Source organism: Boleophthalmus pectinirostris, unplaced genomic scaffold (assembly GCF_026225935.1).
Source record: "Boleophthalmus pectinirostris isolate CB_2022bp ecotype Guang Dong unplaced genomic scaffold, ASM2622593v1 HiC_scaffold_18, whole genome shotgun sequence".
NCBI lineage: Eukaryota > Metazoa > Chordata > Actinopteri > Gobiiformes > Gobiidae > Boleophthalmus > Boleophthalmus pectinirostris.
The window spans coordinates 41,842,346-41,861,165 of NW_026571133.1; positions in this window are offsets into that span (position 1 = coordinate 41,842,346).

Genomic DNA, 18,820 nt, shown 5'->3' on the forward strand with positions numbered 1-18,820 from the left:
TTAGTCTGTCTACATCTCCAAAGCTCAAACCACTCTGCTCCACCTTGCGATGTCATGAAGTTCTAGTTTTCACTTCTAGTTTACCTGAGATTCTGAAATCATCCAGATGATTCTAGTGAAGGTGTATGGAGAGAAGAACTCAACCTTAATACGCAAGGTTTGTGTGTTAAACATGTGTGAATGAAACGAAACACAACTCCAGAGATGTTTTTGGTGAGATAATAAGTAACAACATTATAACAAAGATCAGACAATAGCGTAATATGAGCCCCATGAAACCGTGTAACCATATGTTGTAACTGCACAAGATCAAGGCCACAGTTGAGGTCAGGGTCTTTAACTGTGTCCCTGGGTCCTCTGGGAATAGAACCCTCCACTGTGACAGCTGCAGCTTATTAACCAGCACTTAAACAGGGCTAACCTCTCCCTTCTCCTATTAATAACCCACAGCCTTCCTCTGCTTTTGTCTGCGCTCGGTCTCTGGTGCATCAGAAAATAACGAAAATTACAAATTGTTCTGTAAAGCATCGTTGAGTGTCCTTAAAGGTGTACTGTGTCACTTTTTGGAACAAGGATCCATCAACAGTGCACCTTTAAACGTACCATGTGAATAAAATGTATAACAATGCATTATTTGTAGGAACTAACATGCCGATAAGAAACATAATATCTACAGTGCAAAAAAAAACTTTATATTAAAATTATGGGGAAAAAATAACAAATGTTCAGTCCCCCAAAACTGCAAGTTAAAAATCAGGGCAAAACTTTTTTGTAACGTATTATTCAGACTATACGTCGCACTTTTTTTCATAGTTTGGGTGGTCCTGCAACTTATACTCCGGTGCGACTTATATATTAAAATTTTCACACTGACAGCCGACAGAGGGCGCTCTAGACTTGTGCATCAGTATTTGCTACTCATATTACTCCTGTACCACTGTCACTTCGCTCTACTGCGCATGTCTCCTGCAGAAAAAGCCGCTGTCTTGCCGCAAGTAGTGAAATATTCAGTCAAAAATAGTAATCGAGCAGCAGAAAGAAAGTTTGGAGTGAGCAAAAAACTTGTGAGAGACCGACTGAAAGCGGAGATGAAGAACAAAGCTTCATGATAACCGGGAGGATGCACCATGCAACTTTCCTGGAAGTCATTGGATGAATTGACAAAGTCTGGACTTCAGTGACACCGAAACCATCCTGTCGGGATTCAGAAAGACCGGAATAATTCTAACTGGAACTGATGCTAAGTCTGAACGACAGCTACAACAGCAGGAAGTGGCGCTCCGTTTACTTCCGAAGGTGGTGGAGTTACCATGGATCTATAATAATTTATTATAGTTTTATGGAAGTTGCTCAGAAGTGACACCGAGGATGAAGAATTGAATGGATTTAGTGATTTGGAGTGAGATGGTAGAGTTTGTTTAAACTTGTTGTGTTCTGTTGTTTATGTTATATTTATCTGGTATCACAATAAATATCGTACCGTGAGGTTCATACCGTGACGATATCGTATTGTGAGACTTTGATATCGTTACATCCCTAATACCGAGACCTAATCTCTACTGAACAAAAGATAAAAGTTAACTTGAAAACTACCACAACATGACATCACAAGGTGGAACAGAGCAGTTTGAGCTTTGGAGATGTAAACAGACTAATAAGATTCATCATCAAATCCTTCAGTATGAGCACAGCCTTTGGGGACAGTTTAAACGGTGGTGATATTGGGCTTTTCAAACGGTTCAGGTGGCTCCAGATTCAACCAGAGTGTCCAGGGAACGCGCAGAAGACTCCATGAATGCTTCTCCAGGCTAATCCTCTTTTAATTAGGCCAGAGGAGAGGTCCACCCGCTGGATTAGTCACAGCACTTTGACACAGCACCCCCCGACATGGGTGGGGAGTCTACCTGCACCCACCCCACTCGTGCGCCCGTAACAGGACCCCGAGGAGCAGATCCGACACACGCCATGATTCGCGCTTTGACAATCTTTAACCACACTTTGGGTCTCGTAAGGGGCTGTTTCTGGTGTTACTTAGAAGTGGAGAGTAAGAGTGGTGTAGTGAGTCGAGTGTTCGCCCATTAACCAGAGTGTTGTCTTTGCTTTGTCGTACAGTTAAACGGCCCAGATTACATCACAAACAGACCTGGAGTTGTGTTGTGTTTCATTCATGTTTAGGCTGAGTTCTTCTCTCAAACAGAAAACACCTTGTGCAGTAATACAGGAAGTGCTCCACTGCTTTACTTCTAATGTACAAAAGGTAAAAAATTAGCCAGGCTGGTGCCGCCTAGTGCCTCTGCTCAATTTAATTTCTCTCCAGCGACTAGGTCAGGAATCAGAATACACTAGACCGCGCACCAGCCAACCTGTCAGGGTTCCTTTTGTGGTACAGCACAACAGTAAACAAAGCAGTTGAGATGGATGTAGACGAGGCCAGCTCAGTTTTCACCCACCCAAAATGCCGGCTCCATGTGGACGAAAGGCCAAAACGAATACAAACTTTTCTGTTTTGACCAAAAAACATTCTCATGTGGATGGTCCCTTATTCTTGGAGATGTGTGGAGACACTTAAAAAAAAATTCCATCCAGTCCTTGTATTTGCAGAGGTCGCTGGTGTTAGACTAGTGCATGTCAATGACCATAGTTCTCCTGCCACTAAAAACTTACCCACTCCACAAAACACCTGAAACAAATCTATTATTACACCAGACTGTCCATGTAAATGTCTGTGTTGATAGAATAATGTTTCAAATAAAACTAACCTTGCATCGCATGAATTGTCACATGTTGAGGGGATATTTTCTAAGCAGCAGAGGAATTTTACTTTGCCGGTAAGATAGGTGCTAGGTGATATCAGTCCGCCGCTGCTGAGCTTTCTATCAGGAAGTACAACTAGCAGGTGCTGCTCAGATATAAATTCTTCAAATGCAAGATTGGTTTCGCTTCTAAAATTATTCAACATAGACATTCACATGGACAGTCTGGTGTAATAATAGATTTGTTTCAGGTGTTTTGTGGAGTGGGTAAGACTGTTTTTAGTGGCAGGAGAACTATGGCCATTGACATGCACTAGTCTAACACCAGTGACCTCTGCAAATACAAGGACTGGATGGAATATTTTAAAAAGTGTCTCCACACGTCTCCAACACTCTGGATAACTGGGAAATGAGGCCCTATGTCCCTTTAAAGTATTGCAGTCACAGCTGCCCTGGGGTAGAATTAGGACCTGTCCACACGACAACGTTTTTTTGGTCAAAACGGTGAAGTTTGCATTCATTTTGGTCTTTTGTCCACACGGAGCTGGCGTTTCTGGTGGGCAAAAAACGGTGTCTTTTGAGAACAGGTTCCAGAGTTGAGAAATCTGAGAACATCCGCATTGTGTTGTCGTGTAGACAAGCAAACCGCAGCTTTTGGAGAACGATGACGTCACAACCCCATCATCACCAGGGTCCTCCGGTGCTCGAACTGGGCTCCACAGACCACAAGAGCATTGCCAAAGTAGGACAGGTGTAGCCTACGGATAGTGTTGGGGAGTAACCGATTACATGTACCGGAGTTATGTAATCAGAGTACAAATTATGAGTAACTGTATTCAGTTACAGTTACTTCAGTTTCAGTGAGTGGTAATTGGATTACAGTTACTTTGTTGAAATAAATGGATTACAAGGCGGTATTTTCCTATTTTCACATTTTGGGCTGTATCCCCAAGTCTAAACTAGATCTAGATCTAAACCAGGTCTAAACCAGGTCTAAACCAGGACTTAAACCAGGACTCAAACCAGGACTAAACTAGATCTAAACTAGACCTAAACCAGGTCTAAACCAGGTCTAAAATAGGTCTAAAGCAGTTAGACAAAACATCTTATGTTACAATATCCTCGTCTTTGTTTCTCTACAGCAAATCAAGTAATCCAAAAGTATTCAGATTATGTTCACTCACTTTAAGTAATTTAATGGATTCCGTTACAAACTACATTTTGGTGTATGTAATCTGTAATCTGTAGGGGAATACATTTTAAAAGTAACCTTCACAACACTGCCTACGGAGCAACCGAGATACACTGTCAGCGCTAATGCTAAAAACACGCACCACACAGATTAAGCACACAGATCAATAACAAAGATTACACACGGGTAATTCAAATGTTGGATTTTGAGACCCAAGTTATTCTAATAATTCTCATCCAAATTTTATGGCTAAAAATGAAAACTTATGTTTAACTTTTGCAAAACAAAATGGCTATATTTCTGGGATACATCTAAAATCTGCTAAAATCATTTTCATTCAGTGCTCTGTTGTAGTCTGGTTGTGAATATTTATTGACCGACACATTTGTGGATGCAATTATTTTTCAGCCCATAAAAAAAAAAAAAATAAAATAAAATAATAATTCAGAAGCGTTGTCGTGTGGACATAGCCTGAGAGCAGCAACAACAATCTCTGCCATTTGTTTCATTTGTTTATTTAGATCCCCATTAGCACCTGAATAAAGACAGTAACTATTCTCCTGGGGTCTATATCTGTGGCTATAACTGCATTTTTTTTTTTCATACAGAAAGGTACATGCACCATATTCAATCACGCTCTCACACACACTGTTCACACTAGCAAGTGGATAAACTGTCTTACTTAAAGACACAACAACAACAGTACACTCTAACCTCTGCTGCCCCACTGTGGCTCCTGATGTTCCCAGCGGTCTCCAAAAGTACTAACCAAGTAAAAAAAAGAAGTACTCACTAAGGCTGCGTTCAGACTGCAGCCTGAAGTGACCAAAATCCGATTTTTTGGCCCCTGTGTGACCTGTATCTGATCTTTTAATGACAGACAGTTGTCAACAAGCAACAAATGTACACAAACGTTCTTCTCGTCATACGAAAATTGATAATGAACTCCGTGTCACTGAAGCACATCGCTATCCTACCACTCTTGGCTACATCTCCGCATCCACACGTTCCTTCAACGGACTGTCCCACAAAACACCACGGCCAAAAACCTCGTCCTTCTCCTTCTCAGTCTCCTCCTTATAACAAGTAAGATGTTCATGTTCTGGCTCTGGTACGAGAGGAACTTTAAAATCGCCAGGTGCTCATTGCTGCGTCCATTTATGGACAACTTCCGTTCACTTTTGGGCCGTTTAATGTTCACACTGGAGTCAGATACAAATCGCATTTAATTGGAAATGTGAATGATCTCGCAAAAACATCAGATTTCACAAAAAAAATCTGAATTGAGCGTTAAGCCCTGCAGTCTGAACTAGGGATGGGCATGATTAGTCAATTAATTACGTTAATTTTAATCGACAAACTGAATGTAGGTTGCTGTGTGTAGCGTGACCAAACAGGGGTCTGTACATGTGTCTCTGCACTCAGAAGGAGCGAGACACAAACAGAAACAGTGGGTCAGTCTGCAACGTACCGAAGCACAAATGTGTATTTAACGATGACTTGTACAAGAAATTCCACACTTTCCGTTGCGTTCGGGACAAGTGTGAGTCCATGTGCACAGTGTATAAAGCAGCACATATGTTTCTGTGTCCAGTGGGAAAAAGTTTTTCCAGGTGAGAGTCGCTCAATGTCGATGACGAGTCCCCACCTCCCTCCCCCCGTACGGTGTCCTGGTTTTGACAAACGCAAATCTGGTCACACTAACCTGTATTCCACTGAGTCATGTCTTTTAATCCAACAGAAATTGAACCGCATCAGCGACACAAGAGCTGTAGTTTTATCTTCACTTAGTTTATGCAAATTAGCGATGTGGTTTTAAGTTTCATTTCTGTGAGAGTTGAACAAAACTGAATTAAACACATTATAATGTCAAACAGCTGATGTGGCTCTAGAGTGGTTACGGTTTATATGTCGTAAAGTTGAATTTTTTTATGCAGATTAGTAGTGCAGATAGCAATAATAATGATGATCATTTTAATATAAAAACATTAATGATTAATCGATAATCGATCGTTAATTCTTCCGACGATCGATTAAGAAAATTTCATCGAATGCTCATCCCTAATCTGAATGTAGCCTCAGTCCTTGTCCTGCTTCGCTTCAGAGATCAGAGGAGATCAAAAGGTGTAACAAAAAATTCTCACTTGTGAACCAATTATTATTATAATTTTTTCTTATTCATTTGACCAAATACTCTTGGATACAATCTGTTTTTTGGAAATCATACTTAGAGGTACTTGAAGTGTCTCGCTCAAGCACAAAGAATATTGGAATTGAACCAACAACCTGGAGGATAGTCGGGGAAAGCCTTTACCGACCGTGCCACTTTTCTCTTTGTGGTGTTGGCGTGCCTGATTTTTTTGTTACAACTCAAACTTTTAGCTCATGTTTGATTTGATGTCGTGTCGGGATGATCTCCTCTCTGATCTTCACAGTGGCGTTGTGCTTTGTTCTGTGTGCGCTCGTTCAGATTTGTGCGCTTCCTTTACAAATCTGTGTTCTAATGGCTGTCACCTGCACGATTCTGACGTGACAGTGAAAGGAAAACCACGAGGAGACGATCAACCTCAAGTTATACAGGAGAAATACGAAAAACAGTGAGTGATGTGTTGTGTAATTACCATGCAAAGACCACTATTCAATTAATTTAGTAGATGTTGTGGAAATTATCTGTGAAATAATATCAAAACATGCAAGAAGACTGCACTGTAAAATCTAATAAGTAGACCTTACGTGAAAAAATCTAGCACATCGATTGCCTTGAAAGTGGACTGTGAATGTAAAACTGAATTTCCAAGTAATTCCTCAGTGTAGTGTTCAAATTCCTTTTTCATCTAACCAGACACAGCAAGTGAAGAGGACTTTAATTTTCATTCATAGAACTTATGTTGGGAAGTTGTGCCAAAAAAACCAGTCAGTTCACCTGTACTTTATGAGTAAGGCTACGTTTATACATACACAAACGAATATTTCCCTCCCTCCGTTTTCCAAAATAACATCGTGCACACAGCATTATTTTCAAAAAAGTTTTCGTTTACATCAACCTGCATAAATTCTCCATCGAGCGCTGTCATAACTAAACCAAGTCTCCAAGTGGCTCATGGATTAGATTCAAACCTGCAGCATTTATTTCATTACAGTTGGGTCCGGTCCAGCGATAACGGAGGGAAACAGGGGCAGATTTTTTACATTCAAATAGATTTATTCAGAAACTAGAGGGACTATTGAAATAAGTAAAGTATCAGAATGTAGGAAAGAGTTACACTCCAACAGGGTCAAGTTAAACCTGTGATATTCTTTCAAGTTGTTGACAAATAATTTAAAAACTCATGTCGGTAATGGAGGGAATGAAATATGCAGCACTTTTTGGGCAATAAATCCAAACAGTGATAACTCTTGGTTCTCACTTCCATATCCTTAACAAACTGGTTTGAATATTTGCTTCATATAGTTTTCTACCATATGGTACAAGATTAGGTTGAAAAACCTCTTACTTTTTGACTAATGAGATTTTTTATTAAGAAAGGTCATGGTAACGGAGGGAAAAGTAACGGAGGGAAAATTGTGCAAACAAGTAGAAGGTGCAGGATTTTACATCATTTGTCGCTTTTTTCTTCCGAATACTTTAATATTACTTCAAAATGAAAGGAAACTATTTCTATAAAATATGTCAGTCCTTCCAAGCAAATTTTTATCATTTTAAATACATTATTTTTTTTTAATCATGTACCTTCATCAACAGTTCAAAGATGGAATAACACAAGATATGATGAAATACATCCATTTATTGACATGATTTGCAGGTCTTTGAAATTTGGGAAATAATTTTTGTTCCATGTTTCATACATGGTCTGTTTAAAACGTATGTAACTTTAGAACCAAAAATGGTACAGAAAAAAGGTCAACAGTTTCATAAACTAGAGTACATATGTATCTGTTCAATACATTTTTATATCAGATGCATTAACTTGAATTTTTGGCCTTGTTGTTTACTTCTGCTTGACCAGGCCCAGTTGTAAATATTACTCACAAATACCTTGAAATACGTGCATTACTGAGTGGGCTCGCCTCTCCACAGATCTGTTAAAGAAGTGGCTAAATCGCTGACCTCCAAGCCTCATTGGTCTCTGGTCATGGATATGATCCGTCAGTTGTGTGCAAATGCAAACACATGAAAAGTGTTTGCACCAGAAGAAATGCCACTGCTGCTTTGAATGCTTCATCATCATCATCATCATCATCATCATCATCATCATCATCATCATCATCATCATCTGAGCAAAAGGGAAACACTGGTTGCATTTTTGACACGTCAGTTTATCTCACTTTACATGCAAACTCCAAACTGCAGTTTTCCAGAATCTTCACTCTAACTAGAGTTTTTATGAAGATTCATTTTCAGAGGCAAATTCCCCATTTGCGTGGAAAAGATGGTTACAAATGAATAGAAATGCCTCCATTTTTAAAAATACGTGTACGTGTAAATGGGACCTAAGTTCATCTTACTTGGTAAAACCCTGGAAACCGATTGCCTTGAATTGAGCAAGTAACTTACTTCTATACACAAGTTCGAGTAAAAACAAGTTCTATTCTACAATAATGCCATTTGAGAAAAAAACATAGCAAAACTTTTGTTCAGCTTAAGTTCCATTCCAAGTCAACTTGACCAAGTCTAATTGACAAGTCATGTGCTTTTTTCACCCTGAAAGTAACTGTTACTTGACCACAATCATTAAGATCCACAAATTCATAGCTGTGAGTAAAGTAAACAAACTGAATGCAAGTGAACCCTAGTGTTAGATTTGACAGTGTGTCTATGTTGGAGTGTTGGTGTTTGAGTTTCTACCAGCAGTGAGCCCAGAGCTGTCCAAGGTCCAAGCATTTAAGTCAGTCACTCTGTCCATTTAGTGAAATAAACAGCAGATATGTAAATGAAAAACACAAAGGTAACTGTAGCCTTACTGTGAGAGAAAGGATTAGACAAACAACAGTGTGGCTTTTAACACTTCTTACTGTGTATCTCGGTACTACTTAATACTACTTAATACTACAATTTCCACCACAGTAAACATGTTTAATAACCTCGTGCTCCTGTTACCTGCCATTATGTCATTTGGACATTTAGTGCTACATTCACATGTCTTCACTGGACTATTGTAAAGTGGGCTCATGTTCTACCACTGATCATAATTCTGGTTTTGGTTGATTTTTAGAGATGATTACATTTTGGTGGGGAAAAAAAAGTTGTCTCTAAATGCAATAACTTTTCTTTAATACATAATGCAGGAAATTATTACAAAATGTGGTTTGATGACATGATTTGCATGGAATGATAAAACATTTATTCAGTTAAAGGTATTTTTAATCATAGGACAGCCACAAAAGACATGTATTTATAATCTGAGCAGGTTCAACGCCACTCCACAGATCTGCCCTGTCACTTGACCTGGTGGCATAACCTGCATGTCCCAAAGGAAGAGGATGAGGAGTTAAATCTCATACTATGGAAAACAGTACCACCAAAACATATTCATGGAGACAACTATTTACTTTTTATTTACTATTACCAGAGGTGGGACTTGCAAGTCGTGATTTAAACTCGAGTCAGACTTGAGTCACGATTTTTAGGACATGAAACTTGACTTGATAAAATACACCAAGACTTGGGAGTCGACTTGGACTTGAAGCTCAATGACTCATGACTGACCTGTGACTTGAGAAGACTTGATGCTTCTGCTAAAAAACATATATATATGTTTTTAAAAAATACATTTGTCTTCATAGTTGATCAATGTGGAGCTGAATTTTACAGGAACAAACTGGATCAAGGCCCTCCAACTTCTCTGCTTGGTACTTTGGATGGAACTGAAGTACTGTGATATGATATCCTCAAATGTACTACAGTAATATACAGTACAATACAGTAATATGCAGTACAATACAGTAATATGCAGTACAATACAGTAATATACAGAACAATACAGTAATATGCAGTACAATACAGTAATATGCAGTACAATACAGTAATATGCAGTACAATACAGTAATATACAGAACAATACAGTAACAGAGGGAACTACATAGAACATGATCCTTCCGTTTCAGTGCAGACACACGATAAAATAACTGCACTTTTAAATCTGCATTCTTTCTGTTTTGACCACAGTGATTCACTCTATTCACACTTTCTTGTGAAGACATTTAAAAAGGAAAAAAAAAAACATTACTACAACTCTCATATAAATGAGTATTTACTCATGTATAAATATACCATGATGTACAATTTAGTTTAAAATTCATATAAATTACAAAAATCTAAGCTATATTTGGTACTTTGGTTTAAAGCTCAAAGCAGACGACTTGGACTTGACTTGGACTTACGGGCCAGTGATTTGAGACTCGACTTGGACTTGCCTGTATTTGTCTTTGGACTTCACTCAGACTTGAGGTCAAAGACTTGCAGTGTTGGGGAGTAACAGATTACATGTACTGGAGTTAGGTAATCAGAGTACAATTTATGAGTAACTGTATTCAGTTACAGTTACTGTTTCAGTGAGTGGTAATTGGATTACAGTTACTTTGTTGAAATAAATGGATTACAGGGCTGTATATTCCTGTTTTCACATTTCGGGCTATATCCCCAAGTCTAAACTAGATCTAAACCAGGCCTAACCCAGGTCTAAACCAGGACTAAAACAGGACTAAATCAGGCATAAAACCAGGTCTAAACTAGATCTAAACTAGCTCTAAACCAAATCTAAACCAGGTCTAAAACCAGGTCTAAACCAGGATTTAACAGGACTAAATCCTGCTGTGTGGACGTGTCTCCTCGTCTTCTATCAATAATATTTTTAATTTGGTTCAGTAAAGTCTGGGCTTTTTATTTTCTTTTAGCAGACAAAACTTCTTATGTTACAATATCCTCGTCTTTGCTTCTCTACAGCAAATCAAGTAATCCAAAGTATTCAGATTACATTACTTCACTTCAGTCATTTAATGTATTCTGTTACAAACTACATTTTGGGGTATGTAATCTGTAATCTGTAGGGGAATACATTTTAAAAGTCACCTTCCCAACACTGTAGACTTGAGACTTGAGACTTGCAAAACAACGACTTGGTCCCACCTCTGACTATTATTATTTATTATACACTATGGAACATGTTAGGAGTGTCAAGTGTGATCCCAGAAACCGTTTTAAAACTCATGGAGACTTGTCCCTTCAAAATGTGACCCCAAAATGATAGAATGCTCTGACCCATTCTCTCCGTGTGGACAACTGTGGATTGTTTTAAAAAACAGTTGAAGTTGAGTTGTAGTTGTTATTTGGTGTGCCTGTCCTCTGTAAATCACTTGATGTGATCGATATAATTAAAGTAATAAAGACTTGCTTACTTGCGTGTGTAATGTAAATGTCATTGTTCTTTAGTATGGCTGTAACTTGTACTGAGCTGATGTTGCAGTGACAGAAGTGACCAGCAGAGGTCATCCAGGAGGTGTGAATGAGAGGGAGCACTCATGTAAAACTGACAGTCCCACAACTGAGAGATTTAATGTTGCAGTTATTGTATAGTGATCAGATTTTCAAACTCAAAAACTGGGACTCTCCTAGTTTGTGGTGGTTGGTAAGAATAAAATTGCACGTAATTAAGGAAAACTGTTCTGCTCTCGGCCCATTCATGACTAACGTGGGGCAGTATAGTCACATGTTCTTTGTGTTTTGGTCATTTTTAAGCAGCTTTTCAAACAAATGACAATTTACGCCTCTGTTTACTGTTGGCAGGGATCAGATTGGTCAAAAATAGAGGAAATTTCTTGGGACAAATCACTGGTTTTGGATAAATCTGCTGGGTCAAGGGACACAAGACTCAAAACTGGGACTGTCCCGGGTAAATACGCACGTCTGGTCACCGTAAGTTATTGTTTAATTGCACAGACGCAATGGAAAAGATCACATCAAACTCTAAAACTAAGTCACGTTGTGGTGTCATTAAAATAAAAATGCGGAGCTCTGAAGAACTGCAGTGCGGATCTGTTTTTTCTTTTGCATAATTTTTGTCTTTGGACCCAGCACGCAGTCACAACTTTTATTGGATGTTGGATGGAAAACTAAAGTAAACTAAGCCCGTTGCGCCGTGTTAACTGTGTGAATTATACACGAGGTTGAAAATGTGTGGGAGAAACTCAGTGACTCGTTCTTTTGTTCATGAGAAGGTTGGTGGTTCGAGACCCACTGGTGATGTGCAATACATTCTCTATGTCTAATTCTGTTTTATGAACAGTGTTGTTGGGGAGTAACAGTTTACATGTACTGGAGTTATGTAATCAGAGTACAATTTATGAGTAACTGTATTCGGTTACAGTTACAAATTATGAAAACAGGAAAATACTGCTGTGTAATCCATTTATTTACACAGCGGTATTTTCCTGTTTTCATATTTTAGGCTAAACCAGGACTAAACCAGGACTAAACCAGGACTAAACCAGGTCTAAACCACTTCTAAACTAGGTCTAAACCAGGTCTAATCCAGGTCTAAACCAGGACTAAAACCAAGACTGAACCAGAACTAAAACCAGTACTAAACCAGAACTAAAACCAGGACTAAACCAGGTCTAAACCAGGACTAAACCAGGACTAAAACAAGTTTAAACCAGGACTAAACCAGGACTAAAACCAAGTCTAAACCAGAACTAAATCCAGGTCTAAACCAGGACTAAAACCAAGTCTAAACCAGGTCTAAACCAGGACTAAACAAGGTCTAAACCAGGTCTAAACCAGGACTAGAACCAGGACTAAACCAGGACTAAAACCAGGTCTAAACCATTACTAAACCAGGACTAGAACCAGGACTAAACCAGGACTAAACCAGGACTAAACCAGGACTAAACCAGGTCTAAACCAAGACTAAACCAAGACTAGAACCGGGACTAAATCAGGTCTAAACCTGGTCTAAACTAGGTCTAAACCAGGACTAAATCCAGGTCTAAACCAGGTCTAAACCAGGACTAAAATGAGGACTAATGCAGGACTAAACCAGAACTAAATCCAGATCTAAACCAGGCCTAAACCAGGACTAAACCAGGACTAAATCAGGGCCAATTTGAAGAGAACAAACATGAATTTTCAGGATGTGGTTGGTACATTCATGTTGTTTTAAAAAACATGACAATATCAAGTAATCCAAAGTATTCAGATTACATTACTCACTTGAAGTAACTTCATGGATTACATTACAAACTACATTTTGGGGTATGTAATCTGTAATCTGTAGAAGAATAACCTTCCCAACACTGTTTATGAATGAGTGTGAGTGGCGATGGAGAAATCAAATGTCCAGAAAGGCGGCCACATTTCTGTCAATCTGCCCCAAAAGCTGCCCTGGTGTTATTAAAACTTTTGAAGGAACAGTACGTGATCTTTCCCGCACTCTTACAATTTCAAACAACGTATCACAATCACAACTGGACCTGTGTCGCCAGAGTCTTAACCGCAGTGTTGGGAAGGTGACTTTTCAAATGTATTCCCCTACAGATTACAGATTACATACCCCAAAATGTAGTTTGTAACATAATCCACTAAATTACTTCAAGTGAGTAATGTAATCTGAATACTTTGGATTACTTGATATTGTCATGTTTTTTTAAAACTACATGGAATGTACCAACCACATTCTGAAAATTCATGTTTGTTCTCTTCAAATTGGCCCTGGATTTAGTCCTGGTTTAGTCCTGGTTTACTGGTTTAGATTTAGACCTGGTTTAGTCCTGGTTTAGACCTGTTTTAGTCCTGGTTTTACCTGGTTTCCTGGTTTAGTCCTGGTTTAGTGGTTTAGACCTGGTTTAGTCCTGGTTCTAGTCCTGGTTCTAGTCCTGGTTTAGACCTGGTTTAGACCTGGTTTAGTCCTGGTTTAGTCCTGGTTTAGGCCAAAATGTGAAAACAGGAAAATAGCGCCCTGTAATCCATTTATTTCAACAAAGTAACTGTAATCCAATTACCACTCATTGAAACAGTAACTGTAACAGAATACAGTTACTCATAATTTGTACTCTGATTACATAACTCCAGTACATGTAATCTGTTACTCCCCAACACTGCTTAACCGTTGAGATCAGAGAGGCATTGTAGATTCAAGCGGCCTTTGTCAGTAGCACAGATCAGACAGCAGGTGGCAGCATGTCCCATATAAACTGTTATATTGTGAAAGCAAAGGCCAGAGATTTGGAGAAGGGCCTGTGACCGGGGTTAAGCCTGAAAATAAGTGGACAAATATACTCACGGAATCCTCCTTCTCTCACAGTTTTACTAATGCGGCTCCACTCGAGACGACGTACGACACAAGAGCGACGACGCGGTGTTAAATAGAAAAATACATGTGAGTGTTATTTCTGTTTAATGTATAAACAGGCCTCACACACATACAGAGTGTACAAATACACATATACACATGTACAGGCACTACTCATGTCAATACTGCTGAGTGGACTCAAATCAGGACTAAAACCAGGACTAAAACCAGGGCTAAACCAGGATTACAATCAGGACTAAACCAGGTCTAAACTAGGACTAATCCAGGACCAAAATCAGGACTAAAACCAGGTCTAAACCAGGACTAAAGTCAGGACTAAACCAGGTCTAAACTAGGACTAAAACCAGGTCTAATCCAGGACTAAATCTAGAACTAAACCAGGTCTAAACCAAGTCTAAACCAGGACTAAACCAGGACCAAAATTAGGACTAAAACCAGGTCTAAACCAGTACTAAAGTCAGGACTAAACCAGGATTAAACCAAGTCTAAATCAGGACTAAACCAAGTCTAAACCAGGACTAAAACCAGGACTAAACCAAGTCTAATCTAGGTGTAAACCAGGACTAAACCAGGTCTAAACCAGGACTAAAACCAGGACTAAACCAAGTCTAAACCAGGACTAAAACCAGGAATAAACCAAGTCTAAACCAGGACTAAAACCAGGTCTAAACCAAGTCTAAACCAGGACTAAACCAAGTCTAAACCAGGACTAAAACCAGGACTAAAACCAGGACTAAACCAGGTCTAAACCAGGACTAAAACCAGCACTAAACCAAGTCTAAACCAGGACTAAAACCAGGTCTAAACCAAGTCTAAACCAGGACTAAAACCAGGTCTAAACCAAGTCTAAACCAGGACTAAACCAGTCTAAACCAGGACTAAAACCAGGTCTAAACCAAGTCTAAACCAGGACTAAACCAAGTCTAATCCAGGACTAAAACCAGGACTAAACCAGTCTAAACCAGGACTAAAACCAGACTAAACCAAGTCTAAACCAGGACTAAACCAGGTCTAAACCAGGACTAAAACCAGGACTAAACCAGGTCTAAACCAGGACTAAACCAGGACTAAACCAGACTAAACCAGGACTAAAACCAGGACTAAAACCAGGACTAAAACCAGGACTAAACCAGGTAAACCAGGACTAAACCAGCACTAAACCAGGACTAAAACCAGCACTAAACCAAGTCTAAACCAGGACTAAAACCAGGTCTAAACCAAGTCTAATCCAGGTTTAAACCAGGACTAAAACCAGGACTAAACCAAGTCTAAACCAGGACTAAAACCAGGACTAAACCAGGACTAAACCAGGTCTAAACCAGTTCTAAAATCAGGACTAAAATCAGGACTAAACCAGGACTAAACCAGTTCTAAAACCAGGACTAAAATCAGGACTAAAAGCAGGTCTAAATCAGGAGAACTACTAAACCAAGTCTAAACCAGGACTAAAACCAACCAAATCCAGAGTGTCCACAGGCTTCATTATCCATATCAACATGTTTCGGTCCTGCTCATGTGAATCATTCTGAGTGTTTTAGGCTGTTACATGTAAACTGGAACCCGGAAACACAAGAGCCTCTCACCTGTTTCAGCTTCTCTCCATTGGCTCCCAGTGTCTTTTAGAGTCGATTTTAAATTTTTTTAATTGACTTTGAAGTGTTTGCACGACCTAGCGCCCTCCTGACCCACCCTTCTGTCCCCTCTCCAGTGTTGAGAAGGTGACTTTAAAAACATATTCCCCTACAGATTACAGATTACAGACCCTAAAATGTAGTTTGTAACGGAATCCACTAAATTACTTCAAGTGAGTAACGTAATCTGAATACTTTGGATTACTTGATATTGTCATGCTTTTTAAAACAACATGAATGTATCGACCACATCCTGAAAATTCTTATTTGTTCTCTTCAAATTGGTTGTTGGGCCCAAATCTCCATGAACAGACTTTTGTTCACATAAGAAGTTTTATTTGCTAAAAGACAAGAAAAAGTCCAGTCTTTCCTTAACCACATAAAAAATATTATTGATAGAGAAATGATTTATATATGAGATCAATTATGTCCACTCTACTGTTAGCTGTAATATTGTTTACACCTGGTTTGGTCCTGGTTTAGTCCTGGTTTTAGACCTGGTTTAGTTCTGGTTTTAGTCCTGGTTTGGTCTTGGTTTAGTCCTGGTTTTAGTCCTGGTTTTAGTTCTAGTTTAGTCCTGGTTTAGACCTGGTTTAGTCCTGGTTTAGTCCTGGTTTTAGTCCTGGTTTAGTTCTGGTTTTAGACCTGGTTTACCCCTGGTTTAGTCCTTGTTTTAGTCCTGGTTTAGTCCTGGTTTTTAGTCCTGGTTTTAGTTCTGGTTTTAGACCTGGTTTAGTCCTGGTTTAGTCCTGGTTTTAGTCCTGGTTTTAGTCCTGGTTTAGTTCTGGTTTTAGACCTGGTTTACCCCTGGTTTAGTCCTTGTTTTAGTCCTGGTTTAGTCCTGGTTTTAGTCCTGGTTTTAGACCAGGTTTTAGACCTGTTTTAGACCTGGTTTTAGTCCTGGTTTAGTTCTGGTTTTAGTCCTGGTTTAGTTCTGGTTTTAGTCCTGGTTTTAGTCCTGGTTTAGTTCTGGTTTTAGACCTGGTTTAGTCCTGCTTTTAGACCTGGTTTTAGATCTGGCTTTAGCTCTAGTTAAGTCCTGGTTTTAGTCCTGGTTTTAGTTCTAGTTTAGTCCTGGTTTTAGACCTGGTTTTAGTTCTAGTTAAGTCCTGGTTTAGACCTGGTTTAGTCCTGGTTTTAGTCCTGGTTTTAGACCAGGTTTTAGACCTGTTTTAGACCTGGTTTTAGACCTGGTTTAGTTCTGGTTTTAGTCCTGGTTTAGACCTGGTTTAGTCCTGGTTTAGTCCTGGTTTTAGTCCTGGTTTAGTTCTGGTTTTAGACCTGGATTTAGTCCTGGTTTAGTCCTTGTTTTAGTCCTGGTTTAGTCCTGCTTTTAGACCTGGTTTTAGATCTGGCTTTAGCTCTAGTTAAGTCCTGGTTTAGACCTGGTTTAGTCCTGGTTTACTCTTGGTTTTAGTCCTGGTTTAGTTCTGGTTTTAGTCCTGGTTTTAGACCAGGTTTTAGACCTGGTTTAGACCTGGTTCTAGTCCTGGTTTGATCCTGTTTTAATCCTGGTTTAGACCTGGTTTAGTCCTGGTTTTAGTCCTGGTTTAATCCTGGTTTAGTCCTGGTTTAGACCTGGTTTAGTCTTTGTTTAGTCCTGGTTTAGTCCTGGTTTAGACCTGGTTTAGACCTGGTTTTAGTCCTGGTTTAATCCTGGTTTAGTCCTGGTTTAGACCTGGTTTAGTCTTGGTTTAGTCCTGGTTTAGACCTGGTTTAAACCTGGTTTAGTCTGGGTTTAGTGCTGGTTTAGACCTGGTTTAGTCTTGGTTTAGTCCTGGTTTAGACCTGGTTTAGTCTTGGTTTAGTCCTAGTTTACACCTGGTTTAGTCTTGGTTTAGTCCTGGTTTAGACCTGGTTTAGTCCTGGTTCTAGTCCTGGTTTGATCCTGGTTTTAATCCTGGTTTAGACCTGGTTTAGTTCTGGTTTTAGTCCTGGTTTAATCCTGGTTTAGTCCTGGTTTAGACCTGGTTTAGTCCTGGTTTTAGTCCTGGCTTAATCCTGGTTTTAGACCTGGTTTAGACCTGGTTTAGTGTCCGGCAAAAAAAAAAAAAAAAAAAAAAAAAAAAAAAAAAAAAAAAAAAAAAAAGGTATATACCCCAAAAATTGTACTCTGATTACATAACTCCAGTACATGTAATCTGTTACTCCCCAACACTGATTACAGAGGCCATGTTATGAAAATTAAATGAACTAAATCTAAATGCTAATGCTTCATTTACCTCCAAATAGATAGAAAATCACAAAAATATATATTGCAATACACTTTTATGTCTTTTAATGACACCAGGCCAGATTTTGTAATACTTTTTTTAAACAGTAAGAGTGCAGGTTACATACAGTTCCTTTAATTGAAACTTTTATCAAGTTAGTATATCTTGTTTCATTTTATTTCTGAATGGTCTTAACAGATTTTCTGGTGTGCGAGTGTAGTAAAAAAGATAACCGTAGCACAGAAAACATCCCAAAAAACCTTGTACAAAAGAGATTAATTTAACTGTAAATGAGTATAGAGTTCCTTTAGGTTTATCAAAAATTCTTCATGACAACAACAGGCCGTAATATTAGTAACACCTCAACTTTTTAAGCCTAAACACGATGTTGTTGTTATTCAAATCCTCCCTCTTCAGATTTGAATACATCACCGATCATAAACAATCTTTTCTGATCAGCTTTTGTCTTTTCCACTACATAACGCGCCTCACATTGCGCCGCGTTACGAATCCGGCAGGAGCAGCTAGCTTGGGGGATTTACCGGCTTTGCGCGACGCCGCTAGCAGGGTCAATTATAAACTCGCACTATAGACTATACATTTCCCCCAACTCCGCGTCTCGAAATCAATTTACATTAGGGAACATCGCACCAGCTTATCTGTCGGAATCGTCTTTGGCGCCACCGCGAATAATCCCGTATGATTCCGTTCAGGGTCGCGCGGA